This window comes from Schistocerca cancellata, chromosome 3 (assembly GCF_023864275.1).
Source record: "Schistocerca cancellata isolate TAMUIC-IGC-003103 chromosome 3, iqSchCanc2.1, whole genome shotgun sequence".
NCBI classification, from domain to species: domain Eukaryota; kingdom Metazoa; phylum Arthropoda; class Insecta; order Orthoptera; family Acrididae; genus Schistocerca; species Schistocerca cancellata.
The window spans coordinates 599479385-599495244 of record NC_064628.1 but is presented as its reverse complement, the minus strand read 5'-3'; the positions used below and the strand labels follow the sequence as shown (position 1 = coordinate 599495244).

General features: G+C 41.6%; 1 protein-coding gene across 2 annotated transcripts in view; it reads right to left on the bottom strand.

Moving 5' to 3' along the window:
• LOC126175491 (F-box/LRR-repeat protein 2) overlaps window positions 1-15860 on the bottom strand; it is a 708226-nt gene that overhangs the window by 308160 nt on the left and 384206 nt on the right. The gene's annotated exons all lie outside the window — the stretch shown is intronic.

Here is a 15860-nt window from a genome sequence, read left to right as displayed (position 1 = left end):
CGCTCATGCGCCGACTGTAACACAAAGTTCAAACTCACTTACCTCTTGGTAACCTGCCATTGTAGCAGCAGTAACCAATCTAACTACTGCGCTAGACTCTTGTCTTATATAGGCGTTGCCGGCCGCAGCGCCGTATTCTGCCTGTTTACATCTCTCTGTGTTTGAACACGCATGCCGGCCGCTGTGGTCGAGCCGTTCTAGGCACTTTAGTCTGGAACCGCGCTGCTGCTGCGGTCGCAGGTTCGAATCCTGCCTTGGGCATGGATGTGTGTGATATCCTTAGATTAGTTAGGTTTACGTAGTTCTAAGTGTAGGGGACTGATGACATCAGATGTTAAGTCCCATAGTGATTAGAGCCATTTGAACCATTTTTTTGAATACACATGCCTATACCAATTTCCTCATCGCTTCAGTGTATTTTTGGACATCTGGGTAATATTGGCAATTTTATTGACCAGCTACGGATTGCTTTAACACAACACAAGTGGCTGTCATTGGGGAAAGTTGAAAATTTGTGCCAGATCGGAATTCGATATCGGTCTTCTGCTTACCAGGCATATGGGCAGGGCCTCTACATTAGCAGTGTTGATGTAAGTTGAGAATTTGGTCTGACAGGAGGCGTGCTAGGGTAGTGCATGTGATTGTGGTGAACACTGTGTCCGGATAGCATAGTGGTAAACGCAGCTGCCTAGTAAACAGGAGACTCTGGTTCAAATCACGGTCCGGCACAAATTTTCACTTGCCCCCTTGATACAAATCAATGCCCACTGGCAGCTAATGTCTTCAGTGACTTTGTGCCTTAATTCATACTGAGTGCAGGATCAAAATGGTGACCATTCTTTCGGACTCCTCTGAAAGACCAGACACCACATATACACAAGTGGCTGTGTCTGGAGTTGTACTGTGACTGGGAAACTTGAACTACTGAATGAATGGTGCCGAATTGTATTCAGCAATGAATTATGGTTCTGCATAACATGGATGACCATCATGAGTGTGTATGGCAGCAACCTGTAGACAGGTGCCACTCTTCACGTGTCTTAAAGAGGTACAGCAGTTTCACTCCCAGCATCTTGGGGAGCCATCGGGTATGGCTTGTAGGTAGCGACTGGTAGCCTGTAATGGTGAAAGATTGGAGGGCACTCTCACTTCTGATTTGGTTTAGGGAATATGATCTATGGCGATTTGACTTCATACATTGTGATGAAATGGTGGGCAGCAGTTTATGGTCTTGTTTGCATGCTCTAGGGAAAGAAATACGGTAAGCTTTATCTGTGTTCAAAGAAACAGGGTGCCGACTTAAATGACTGCAGTAAAAGTACGGTGTTGGTTGGACGACACAGGGCGTTTTTTCTGGAGCATGGTGAGGAGACATTTCCAGATGGGCCATGCCACGGTCGCATTGTGCAGAAACACATTAAGCTTTGGCGCCAGACGTCCAGGTATACGGACTAGCGCCGAGAAGTCGCCGATAGCGCATTGTAGGCCTTGTTAGCGAGCAAGCCGCCAAAAGAAATATAAACGTTCTGCAATCCATGGGACAGGAAAACTGGCGCCCAGACGTGCAGACCCTGTTTCAAAACATGTTTTGTCAGAGAGTTTATGGCCGTTCTTTGCAAACTTTGAAATGGACACAACAGGGGAGATAACAAGCTGTTTATGGAAGGCTGTGTTTCCACCCTGTATTGTGTTAGCAAAAGACATGGCAAACGTGTGGAAAGAGGCCGTGAAGCTGGATTTTTTTCCATTTCCTGCCAATTAACTTTAAAGTCTCTGATTGGTCAAATCGGTTTGCAGTGCAAAGACCATTCACTGAGCTTAGAATGCCGGGCTCCAGCTTGTGATAGGCTTGTGTGAAAATGGGGGAAGTCAAAAAAGAGAAATGTGCTTTTGGAACCGAGCTGACGAGGAAACGGGGAGAAAGGGTGATTGGCACTCTTGTACAAGTCTCTTGTACTGGCACTTCGCTAGTAAAGAACTGCAGATCTCTACCTAAACAGTGAGACTTGTGTCCTTTGCTAGGGTGCGACTTAGAGCCTGTGCCAGTCACCTTCTGAACCATCAGAGGTACTGCTTATATCATCACGGTCACAACGAGTGACGTGTGGGTGTACTTATTTGTCTTGAGTCGGCCGTCCAAACATTTGACATGCTCCGACACACACAGTCGTGGCACGGAGTCAAATTGGTTTGCCAGACCAGCAAACGGGTCCACCTGCACACTGGAATAGGTTGGGGTTTCAGAGGCTCTTACGGAAGTACCTGCATTCTGAATTAACCGAACGCGAGACCGTGTACTTGCATTTTTCGGGAACGCGCATTTAATAACAGATTTCCGCCATCCATGACTTCAGTCGATGAACGCATCGTAGTGTGCCGCCTTGACCAGTAGGATGGTAAAGTATTCGCTGCTGAGACGTAGGGCTATAATATCTATTTCTCAGCACCCTGTTCTTTCGAACCATATTTTTACTTTTTTTTTTTTGTATGGTAGAATATAGATGCTTGGTAGTGGCGTAGTTTGATGTCATAACCTGCATTCACATGTTTGAAGTGAGATAAAGCCAGTAGTGTTCTGGTTAGTGTCGTTTGTCGATCCCCAGCAGATCACTTTGTCCACCATAGAACCCATTTTAGTAAGGCTTTTGTTAAATAAATATTTTTTTGTATGATGATTCTTTAATAATTTTGTTGTCTTGTCTTGTTTAAGATCAATAAATCGATTTTGAATTAGACTACAACTTCTCCCTGAGTTCTGATTAACAGTTCCTTCGCATTTTTATGGCAGTCTAGATCAGAAACATAAGGAGTAGCTTTTTCATTTGGTGTCCACTGTGTGGATCTTTTACTTCATTAACAATAATCTTCCTTTAATGGAACTCAGACGCCGGAACGTTACAACACAGACAGCTTGTGTCCTCATGTGTTACGTCTCATGTGATAGTATCACGTTGCCATGTTTCAACAGGAAAATGTCGCCCACACTTGGCACGTGTCTCTGTGAATTATCTGCATGATACTGAGGTACTCCTGCAGTCAGAAAGCGTTTGTGGGACCAGTTCGGACATCATCTCTGTCCCAGTACCAGTATCCACAATATCGAGGACCGATTACAAGAGTTGCTGGTCGGCTTGCCTCGACAGAGGATACAACGGCTTTTTCAAAACATTCAAACGTGTGTGAATTTCTATGGGACCAAATTGCTCAGGTCATCGGTCTCTTAGTCTTACACACTATTTAAATTAACTTATGCTAATAACAACACACACACCCGTGCCCGAGGGAGGACCCGAACCTCCGCGGGAGGAGCCGCGCAATCCGTCACATAGCGCCTCAAGCCGCGCGGCAACGGCGTTTTGATCCCATTGCCAACCGAAGCAGTGCATGGATTCAAGCCAAAGAGGATACAACGTCATACAGATACGTGGGCTCATATTGCCAAGTTCTTCGTAAACCGGACTCGATGTTTTAATCACTGATATATCACGATATACTCCCTCAATCTGTGAAGTTTCATTATCAGTTCGGGAAATCTTAATATGCGAATCATTTACCCCAGTCAAAGATAAATCTGACCCAGGATTAGAACATAAATTAATTGAATGTATAAAACGAAAGGGCGTAGATACGAGCAAGGATTACGACTTATGCTGTGGCGGAAAATCCGTCTTGAGTGGAGGAAAAAAAAGCAAGTCACCAAATTTAGTCGTTAAAAGCGCAGTAGAGGCTAATCAAGGAAAGTTTCCGTATTTCTAAACAGCGGACTACATCCACAAAATTTTTGTCTACATTATGTTACGATGATCGGATTTAAAAACTTCCATGAGTACTTTCAATATAATGCAAACGACACAAAACGCAACGACCTCTACTAATTCAGATCTAAAGGAGACAAGAACGCATGTACATATGACAGCACGGTACTAGGATTGAGAATACGAACTGCACTGGCACAAAGACGATAAAGAGTGTCCACTTTTTTTAATGTAGGCCTACATCAGAAGAAACAATAGTTTCAAACCGCTTTTGATTCCTTTATTCCGTTAACTCTCAAATTTTTTAAGACTTCCATGATTTAAAGGCTAATTTTGCTTCCTGACAGGCAGAACTTAATACACGAAGAAATCTTATAAAACGTATTATCACTGTTATATAAAAGCCAATGTCCCGAATGAGTGACTCACTAACTCATCACCACCCAGCCCAAATCGACAAAGATAGAAACTTGAAATTTGGAGAGGATGTTTATCTTATATTGTGGGCATCGTTTCAGAAGAGATATTTCGAAATTCCATTCTTAAGAGGATGAAATACGAGATGAAACGTTTTTTGAAAATATGCTGCTATTAAGGCAATTTTGAAGCAAGAACAACGAAAACTGATATTTGGTTTCGCAGTGAGAAGACCAAAAATTGTGTTTAAGCATTCTTGGAAGTTCACTGAGGGAGTAAAATAATTGGTGATAGTTTTTCTTGAAGATAAATCATTATTAAACAAACTATTAAAACATTTTTAAAGTTACATATATAAAAACTGGTATTTGACTTCTCGATTAGAAATTAAAAAATCGTGTTTAAATGTTTTTGGAAATTCAACCCTATGAAACATTTTACGAAATTATTTCATTATCAAAGCACTTTCAAAGGTAAATATATGAACATTTGTATTTGGCTTCTCTCTTAGAAATAAAAAAATATGTGTTTCACTGCTTTTGGAAATTCAGTCCCTAAGGGAGTGAAATAGGTAATGAAACGTGTATTTCAAGACGCCATGATAATACACTCGACTTGGATATTGCGTATACGAGCTAATGCTGAAACGTACTTGGCACGGAAATTTCTTAGAAGGATGAATAATTTGTAGCATTACCAGTTCCTGTGTAATTGCAATATTTAAAAAATTTAGGTTTCTCCAGCACAAACTGCTTCAGATAAGCTGTAATAAACAGTCTGCATAACTGGTTTCACAAAATAGAGCTATTTTGCATACAACTGCCGTGTCGAAGATCTCCATATTTATTACACATGTATGTCTTTGTGAATGTACTTTGTGCTTTCGCGAAAAGGTGCAATCGATCTAACGCCTACGTTTTGGGTGCTACGAACTGGCAGAACGTACACGTCTGTTGATGACTTACCTTCTGACCTCTATCGTTGCTGCGTGCTGTTGCTGCATTTCACTATTTTCTTAAGAGTTTTGTGGCGGACATATTCGTGTTGCTCGCTGATCGTCTCCTATCAAACTGTTGCTAAGTAACGGCGTCGGCCGCTACAGGGGCATATTGTTGAGAAATTCGTCCCGTCGCGATTTGTGTACTCTTATCTTAGAGGATGTGAGGAAAATGATCAGCCGATAATTAACGAAACTATGTAGCGGTAACAGTACGGCAGGTGGAATAATGCCGCAGGCTCCCTGAGGACAAGAGGGCCACGGGGCACGAAGAAAAGAAAGGCAAAACCAAAGAAACAGGAAAATAGGAAAATCATCCGCCAAATGAAATCTTTACCTATGTTAAAGTAATGAAAGATTATTCTGGGAATCCTTGAGAGATAAAGATCTGTGACTTAATTTCCTGCTTTATACAGGCCCAGGAGTGAGACTGGACTCTGGTAGCTGGGCCACGTGCTCTGGGCATCGATCCCGTGAGGGCGTAGTTCTGTGACGGGCGAAAACAATGAAGAAGGATGAAGCAAAATGAGAAGCGAAAAGGCGAAGTAAGAGAATGAAGAACAGGAAATGGTGATAGCAGTAGCAGTAGCAGTGGTAGTGTAAGAAGAAGGGGCCGAAGTGGAAGGCTATAACGTGGGAAGGGGAAACAGATTTATGAAGGGAATCAAGAGGAGATTCTCATTGGGCTGTGTAGAACAATAGTTCCATAAGACCGTCCTTTCACTGATATGGACACACTTATTTCTCGTTCTCAGTAACTAGATGGAGCCATTCTCGTTATGCTAGGAGCTCCAACGCAACGAAAGTATAAAGACCTTATTTTGTGTTGTTCTTTTGTTTGTTATGGCTTAGAACACATCATCAACGAAAAAAGTATGCCGATATTGTTGCAAACAATGCGAATTTTGACTTTCTGCCATACCTATTTTGCACTGTCATACAGACGAAATATGTGACTGGATTGAGAATCCTTTGTAGGAGGAAGTAGCATGTTATCTTGGATGGAGAGTTATCCATAGATGTAGAAGTAACTTCGGGTGTACTCCTGGAAAACGTGTTAGGTGTCTTGCTGTTCTTGCTGTATCTTGCGAACAATATTAATAGTAACCTCAGACTTATCGCAGATGATGCAGTTATCTACTATAACGACGTTACACAAATATTCAGTCAGATCTTGATAAGGTTTTAAAGTGGTTTAATGATTGGCAGCTTGCTTTAAATGTTCAAAAATGTAAAGTTGTGCACTTCACAAAAAAAGACGTAGTACCCTATTAATATAATATCACTACATGACAGGTGGAATCTGCAAAATATAAATACTTGGGTGTAACATTTAGTAGGTACATGATGTGGAACGATCACTCAGGCTCTGTCGTGGGCAAAGCAGGCAGCAGACTTCCGTTTTTAGGTAGAATGTTAGGGAAATGCAATCAGTGTACAAAAGAGACTGATAACATATTACTCGTAAGACCCATCGTAGAATATTGCTCAAGTCTGTGGCACCCATATCAAATGGAACTGGGAGGGATATTGAACGTATACAGAGAAGGGCAGCACGAATGGTCATAGTTTTGTTTGACTCGCGGGAGAATGTCACTGAGATGTTGAAAGAACTAAATTTGCGCACTCTCGAAGATAGACAGAAAGTACCCCGAGAAAGTCTACGAAAACAGTTTCAAGAACCGCCTTTAAATGGTTACTCTAGGAATATACTCCAACCCCCTACGTATAGGGATCATGAGGATAAGATTAGATTAATTACAGCATGCACAGAGGCATTTAAACAATCATTTTTCCCGCGCCTCGTACGTAAATGGAAAGGGAAAAAGCTCCAATAGCCCATACAGCAGGACGTGCCCTCCGCCAGGCACTTCACGGTGGTTCGCAGAGTATAGATGCAGATCCAGATGTAGATAAAAAATACAGTCATTCAAATTTGTGCCTCTGACTTCCTTGTAAAGTCACGTTGATTTCAATAAACGAACACTCGGTCTAAATGGTTATGAGGATTTATCAGAAATAGGAAGTGAATCGTTGGCAGTATGACATAGGTGGTGGGTGACAGTCAAAGTTTGCCCTGGGCCTCAGTCACCCTAGTTACGTCTCTGTTGCAACCCTGAATAATTCGTAAATTTCGAGTGTTTCTGCAGCTGCTCCTGAGCTTTGTGTTATTGGTTGGTTTTTGCCATCGTCCATTTCCCGCGGCAGGAATCAAGGCCGAGTGCCGCAGCCGCTCTTAATTTACCCATCTTTGTTCGCGAATAAAACCGCCGCGGATGCCGCGGCTATGTGTGTGTGCCAAGTGTGTCCCTCTTTCCCGCCTGGCACCCAGCAGCGCCACCTGCGCCGCCAATCCACTGCTCGCGCTCTTCAGCGTCACGTATCTCAAGGAATGTGCACGTGCTCTGCACTCGACTCGCATCCTGTACTCCGTTGATCATCAGTCCGGCCTTTCCAAATATTGCTGAGTGGCTAACGCTCTCCATCACGCTAGAGGGCTACTGCGAGAGCCGGCCGTTGTGGCCGAGCGGTTCTAAGCGCTTCAGTCCGGAACAACGTTGCTGCTACGGTCGCAGGTTCGAATCCTGCCTCGGGCCTGGATGTGTGTGCTGTCCTTAGGTTAGTTAGGTTTAAGTAGTTCTAAGTTCTAGGGGACGGATGACCTCAAATGTTAAGTCCCATAGTTCTCAGAGCCATTTGAACCATTTGAGCTACCGCGAACAAAATCACACAATGTAATAAACGCCTTTTGGAAAAAGATAATAAATTAAATTTTTAATGAAACATTAATGTACAACATGAACATGAATTGGAGTGACAAAATTTAGGAAGTTGTTCTTTTTGCTATTTTTCGAATATTTTGAGGTAATGGACAGCGAGGTGAAGCAAAGCTAATGCAGTGAGCGCTCAGCTACGATCTACTCTCTTCTGCAAGAAGGAAGTCAGTACCAAGACTAAGTTATCTGTGCACCGTTAAATCTTTCGACCAACTTCATTGTATGGGAGCGAAAGCTGAGTGGATTCAGGTTACCTTATCGATAAGGTTGAGGTTACGGATATGAAAGTAGCTATGATGAGTGCAGGTACTAGTAGATGGGAACAATGGCAGGAGGATGTCCACAATGAGGAAATCAAAGAAAAACTCGGAATGAACTCTATAGATATAGCAGTCAGGGCGAACAGGCTTAGATGGTGGGGTCATGTTACACGCATGGGAGAAGCAAGGTTACCCAAGAGACTCATGGGTTCAGCAGTAGAGGGTAGGAGGAGTCGGGGTAGACCAAGGAGAAGATACCTGGATTCGGTTAAGAATGATTTTGAAGTAATAGGCTTAACATCAGAAGAGGCACCAATGTTAGCACTGAATAGGGGATCATGGAGGCATTTTATAAGGGGGACTCCAGACTGAACGCTGAAAGGCATAATCAGTCTTAAATGACGATGATGATGATGATGATGAATGGACAGTGGCTCGCTGCAGACTAATTGCATTTTTTGGTTTCTTACCTCTTCATCTTTGTATTTATTCTCCACTGAAAATATCTGCACGACAATAAATATCGACGGTATGCGCCGTATCTCTTATTTGGAAACAAACTTTTCCTATTCGGTCACGCTATTAGCTGAACCACCCAGATAGCCGCAAGCATTGGCACATTGTTCTGGGATTCGGAGAGGCGCGCCGGCCGCGAATCGAATCCGTCCAACAGAGAGTTATAAAACTACTGTAGGCTACCGTAGACTATCGTACGTAAGCGTAGATTATGGTAGTTTTTCTAGTAGCCTTGGTCAGTTAAGTTAGGAACCGCGTTACTTGTACATACGGTGTGTTGCATACCTATCGGGCGTTACCTCATTTCGATCTCTTTGTTTGCATGTGCAATCAGTGTCTTACTAGATTCCCCTTGCTGCGAGAAGCGGTGGACCGTCTGGAAACTGAGTGAGGGTAAATAAAGGGCTGCAAATCCCGTGGAACATTTTTGTTCTACGTTGTTGTCTTCCTGTCTCATACTTAAAAATAAACACTGTTAATAGGAAAGCCAACGAGCTTCCCATAGTAACTACTTGACTGAGAAATAGCGGCACCGTTGGCGAAAACTGACAACGGCTGAGAGAGCGGTGTACTGACGACATGCCCGTACGTATCAACATTTGGTGATGCCTAAGGTCTGAGGATGTCACGGCGGCCGGTCGGTACCATTGAGCCTTCAAGGCCTGTTCGGATGGTGTTTGTTTATTATTAACAGCAAAACTGAAACTGTTAATGTTAAATGGAGGTTTTATTCGGAAATTGTTGATTTTTTATGTGAAATAGAGCGACGTTTTAGTAGAAATGAAAAAAAACAATACAGATTTATTACACAGCGCTAGGAAACGCAATTTCCTCAAAAAATAAAAAAGTAAAAAAGATAAAACTGAGAGAACACCACAAAACAGAAGCACATCAAACATCGCTTCTATACTCTATGGAACAACTTTTGTTCTTATCAGTAATAACAGGAAACTCTTGCCTTTGATTATGATGAAGAGTGCTCTATTAAGCACAAAATAACAATGATAGTTATATACATTTTTTATGTCTGCGCATGCAAACTATACTTGCAACGAAATCAATTGCTTCGGTTACATAAAAGCACAGAGTTTAGGCGAGCAATTAATTTTTATTACTTATAAAATGCAATAAATATTCTGTACGGATATAACATACGTAATGGACTAACACTGAACGACGTGCGGTTCTAATTACGTGCAAAACAAACAAACAAAAAAAAAACAAAGTTGATTCGTTGGCTCCCAGTTGCTCTCACACATTCGTTTATTTCTTTGCATACCAATGCTATCAATACTTCACATAATCCTAAAATTTCTAGGACATTTATGCAGCATACCAAAACTACAGAACCGTAGTTTGGGTAGAGCGTTACTCTGATCCAACGGATCAAAGACGAGGGCCGGTGTGCCGGAGTGCCAGTCAGCCTGCATAGGGTTTTAGGCAGTTCCCCACATCCGACAAAGTGAATACTGGGCTGGTATCCACGTCCCGTTTCAGTTACACGATTCGCAAAAATTTCGAAAACATTCTCGTACGTCCACACGGATAACATTAGACGCAGACAGATGAAGTACACAGATTCTGTCCCTGGGGGTAGAGGGGTGGTGACAGAAAGGGCATCTGGCTACCCTCTATGACTAACAGCAGATTAATATGTCGACACCGTGAAGACACGGGATAAGGCTGGGAGTAAGAAAGAAACTGCTGCCAACAGAAAGGCCCAGTCTACTCTTCTCCCACAAACCGCAGTGAGGATTTCTCGGTTCTTTCCCGGCAGTGTTAGTTTCACGATACCATTGATACATAAGCCTTATGGAACGGTTTAATGGCACTGAGTTTACCGATTCGTATCTCGTGTACCAGTTCACTGCATGCAACGGAAGACCGGCATAAAAACTCTATGGTGATTTGTTCCTGCAGGGACGACAACAGCATCGCAGTGCCTTTGCATCTGTCCATATGCACCTACTCACTGTTTAGTGCTGCACGTTTTCATGATTGCATAATTTATTACAAGCTGCTTCACAGAAAGAAAGGTAACTGAGGTAACAAATAGAATAAAAAATCATCACATTACTTCTCTGAAACGAACCATTGAAGACCAAGGGACTCTTGTACCAAAACACTCACGTCTGAAAATATACCTGACCAACCTCTGAAATTTTGTCGTTGGAAGTCCAGTTCACCCAGTATTTTCCTACATGTTTACATCTGGAGCTACTAATCTAGATTAATTTCAAAATTTAAAACGATGTTCTTTCTGCCAATAAGACAAGTAACGCGTTGTTTCCCATATTGTCAAGTTGTAGGTAATTAATAAATTAATTGTGACTCCCAAGATGTCATGAAACAGATTTTAAAATAGTGTAAGGTTGTAGAATGAAGGTCTTCACGACCGGATGACATAGCTGTTGGTAAACTTTTCGGGATATAAGCATCAGGATAATTTTAATAGGAAAGAGGAGGCGATGAAACTTAGCGGCATATGGACAGTAGCTCTGCAGAATCGCTAGACAATTTTATCTTTGACAAGACGACAATCGATAGTTAATCTTTGACAAGGATTATCCCCGCTCATCACGTGTTCCTTCGACCACGCCCCCTTTCCTATATATATATATATATATATATATATATATATATATATATATATATCGCTCTCGGGCGTCCGACTGGTCAGTCGGCAATACTCAGCGGAGGAGCGCCTCTGAGGATGTCCAGCGCAGTCCTGGACGAAACGTCAGGCACAGAAGAGTTTCTTAGACCGCGACCTCACATCCCAAAAGGTTTACCAGCAACTACTGTAAGGTTTCTCATGAACATTCACTTTTTTTTTTAATTTTTGTGAAGTTCCTTATTGTTTTTTGTCATGACGTGTTTCGGGATTATCCCATCATTTGATGACAATAGAGTACATTTTTAGAACACGACTTTGACATACCAGCCGTGTATCGTCAACTGAAGCTTAAGCTTCATCAGTTAAAAACATAATACCGACAAGGAACCTAACGGGCTTAACGCTAGATTTCATTGCGCCTAGCTGGGCAAAATAGGCCACTAGTTCAAATAGTGCAGACCTATTCTTAAACTTGTTAGATTGGTATTAAGTTTTTAACTTGTCGAGTTTAAGGTTCAACTGAAGATGTGCGACCGGTATGTCAAAGTCGTGTTACACTCGTACCTGTGTACTCTATGGTTATCAGATGATGGGATGATCCCGAAAAGCGTATTGATACGAAACAATACGGGAAAAACAAGTGAATATTCATGAGCAACCTTGGAGCATTTTTGAAATCTATTCCATAGTTACTGTGACAGTGGTTGCATTTCTCTTAAAGGACTTTGAGTCCAATTTAGATCTCATGATGTCTACACTGAGAGAGCCACCTGGTTATTCTAATGCTGCTCATAATCAAAAGCTTCCCGTCGCCATGAAAGTTATAGGAGACGGCACATCGGTTGAAACTGGACCAACCTGTGGCGAGAAACGACATTTTTGAAGAAACTGTCCTAAAGAAAAACATAAATTACGAAGTCCTTGAGAGCCTTCCCAATAGAAGTCCAGAGTTGTGGAAACAGTAAAAACAATTATTTTATGGCGTGAAATCAGCCAACTCTTGGAACGAGAAGCCAACACACTGGTGCTTCATCGACGGTGTTGTTGTCTACATCATTTCTTGGAAAAGAAACCGCGTACAACTAATGTATACAACAACAAATATAATGTAAACATGAATAAAATAGTTCAAATGGCTCTGAGCACTATGGGACTTAACATCTGAAGTCATCAGTCCCCTAGAACTTAGAACTACTTAAACATAACTAACCTAAAGGACATCACACACATCCATGCCCGAGGCAGGATTCGAACCTGCGACCATAGCAGTCGCGGGGTTCCGGACTGAAGCGCCTAGAACCGCTTGGACACCGCGGTCGGCTAAACATGAATAGCCGCTGAAGATGAACGTATCGGTTCAAAACCGCTAACGACGGCATTTGTGCAAGTAAATAGCATTTTAACAGTGGGTGATTGTCGTTTTCTTCCCTGCAAGAATCAGCTTGTAGAAACTTTCTTCTTGGTACTTAGAACCAGGTAGCTTCCTTGCTGTGGAACTTAGAATTTCCTCATAAACTATTTATTTCCTAATTTGCTTAATCATTTTTTCCGGTGTTGCAGTAAACGGCATAATTTTGTGGTATCAGAATACATTCTTCAATTTTTTGGACACAAATCAATTATGTACAGTGGCACAAGAGAAGACAATAACAAATACAAATGTATTTGTTGTTGCCATCTCAGATGAATAGGATGATTGCTGCACTTGTAATTGCTACAAATAAGTTTTTATTGCGTGTTTCATGTGGATTAAAATGTTCAATGCTTTGTGTTTCAATATTCGTGGCAAATAAAATGTTTTAAGTGATTTTCGTAGCATATGATGGCTTACAACCGAAATCCGTACACTAATAAAAACCAGTTAATGCAGTTCAGTGAGATGAGTTTTTTGAAACATATATCGATTGCTGAAAATTTCCTGAGAAAAACTATAAAGTTTCATGTTAGTTATAGCTTTAGGATACTTATTGTGGTCATAGATAGGTACATAACTCAAGTTTGCGATATATGAAAAGGATTTTTCAGTAAAATAATTTTCATTAAAATGTTATAAAGAGAAAATAATTGTTGCAGAGGTAAATACCTTAATTGTTTATCCATTTTTTCGAGTGCCTATGGAAGGAATATTTAACTGTTCATTTTCAACGAAGAACTATAATAACTATGTCAAAAATATAATAAAATTTTCTTTGTTAATATCAGTGTTTATTGTATTTTTCATTAAAAGATTCCAAAAAGGCTACAATAGTTTGCTTAAACATAAAAAGGGCTATTCCAAGAAAGTAAAGGACTAAAATCTATTTTATTAAGCTTAAAAAAAGTGATCCCTAATAATAAACTATCCAAGTCCGAGGACGACACATGAACCACGTCCCTCAGCAGCTACATGTAAACAGTAAATTCTAGCGTGTAGCGTGCTAAAGAAGTATACAGGTTGAGTGCAAAAGAAATTTTCACTTTCAGAAATTTGAAGAAATGAAACGGTACAACTTATTCGCTTCAAACGTTGAGCTGTTAATAGGATATCTCTGGAATTTATTTTCTTACGTATGGGCACAATTCGTTTGTTGGAAGTTGCCGCAGCCAGAGAGTGCTAACGCAGAAAGCGGCAAGTACACCACGACAGAAGCGCTGGTGTGTCCTTCAGGATCTCGGGAATGGGTGTTTGTTGTACCTGACGCTCACGACTTGATCAGCTTACTGATCTCTGTGGGCTTTACTGGGATGCTGCTATAACGTGATCAAGCTTTTGTTTACGAATGCACCCGTTCGCCTCAGATTATTCGTACGAGCCATACAGGTAGACTCTGCTGTGTGGCTCCTTGTGAACGTGTGTGCAAAATACTACACTGTTTCGATTCTCTGAATTTTTAAAAGTGTTAAGTTCTTTTGTGCTCACCCACTATCTTGTTAACGAAGGGTGCGAGTGAAATTTGAACTCATTTAGAAGGGGACTTTATCGAAAACTCTATTTCTCAAATATGTCTTCTAACTAGGATAATATTTCAAACTGGAAACCATTGTGGTTCACACAGATGCGCAATTAGCTTGTAAACGGCTGGTGGACCCATTTTTACAGAAACAACAAAATTACCGCTTGTTTCTAAGGAATTTGTTCATCACTTTTTTACTCAGCAGCAGACGACTATTGACACCTCGCGATAGTCGCCACACAACTATCTTTGAGACAATAGCAGTAATACGTATGCTGACTGTGACAAAATATCTCTGTCAAGGCTCACTAAGGCTTTAGGCCCCTAAAAGAAATGTGCTCCAGAGGTCGATAGTATCTTTGGTTTGATGTAAGGGGTGGATGAAGTCAGACTGCAGATAACAGACGGATTCAAGTATCTTTGTCGCTCCTGCGTGATGGATGACAGACGGATGACCGATGACAGCGCCGCTAAAGAGGAGTTGTTAAACAGTTCTGTGAAATTGTTTCACCAAAGTAGTCGAAGTAGGTATTCCTGAATTCGAATCGAGAACAACTGCCAACAGGAGTGTCTTAGAAGTATATATCCTCGGTGTAGCGCAGCAGATTAAAGCACTTAATAAAGGCAAGTAGGTCGGCGACGATAAAATATTTTCACCTTCAGAGAGAAAGTTAGTGATTGAGATTTCGTGAAAAGATCTCGGCGCAACGAAAAATCGACTTTGTCTTAATCCTGTCAGATTATGCTGATACGATAGCCTCGTACTTGCAATCATATACAACCGCTCGCTTGAAAAAAGATCCGTACCTAAAGACTGGAAAGCTGCAAAGGTCAGGCCAATATTCAAGAAAGGAAATAGGAGTAATCTGCTGAATTATAGACTCGTATCACTAATGTAGATTTGAAGTAGCAATTTGGAACATATACTGTGTACGAACATTATAAATTACCTCGGTGGTAACAGATCTATTGACACACAGTCAGCATGGATTCAGAAAATATAATTCTTGTCAAAATGTTAAAATGTGTGTAAAATCTTATGGGACTTAACTGCTAAGGTCATCCGTCCCTAAGCTTACACACTACGTAACCTAAATTATCCTAAGAACAAAACACACACCCATGCCCGAGGGAGCACTCGAACCTCCGCCGGGACCAGCCGCACAGTCCATGACTGCAGCGCCCTAGACCGCTCGGCTAATCCCGCGCGGCTCATTCTTGTCAAACAAGTAGCTCTTTATCCGCGTGAAGTAATAAGTGCTACCGACAGGGGGATTGATTCCATACATCTAGATTTCCAGAAGGCTTTTGACACCGTACTGCTTTAGTTGCGTGACTGGATCCGAGATTTCCTCTCAGAAAGGCCACAGTACGTAGTAATTGGACGGAAAATCATCGAGTAAAACAGAAGTGGTATCCGGCATTCCCTCTGCTCTTTCTACATTACATGAACGATTTAGGAGATAATCTCACCAGCGCCCTTAGATTCTTTGCAGATGGTGCTGTCATTTACCGTATAGTAAAGTCATCAGAAGGTCAAAACCAATAGGAAAATGACTTAGACTCGATATCTGAATGGTGCGAAAAG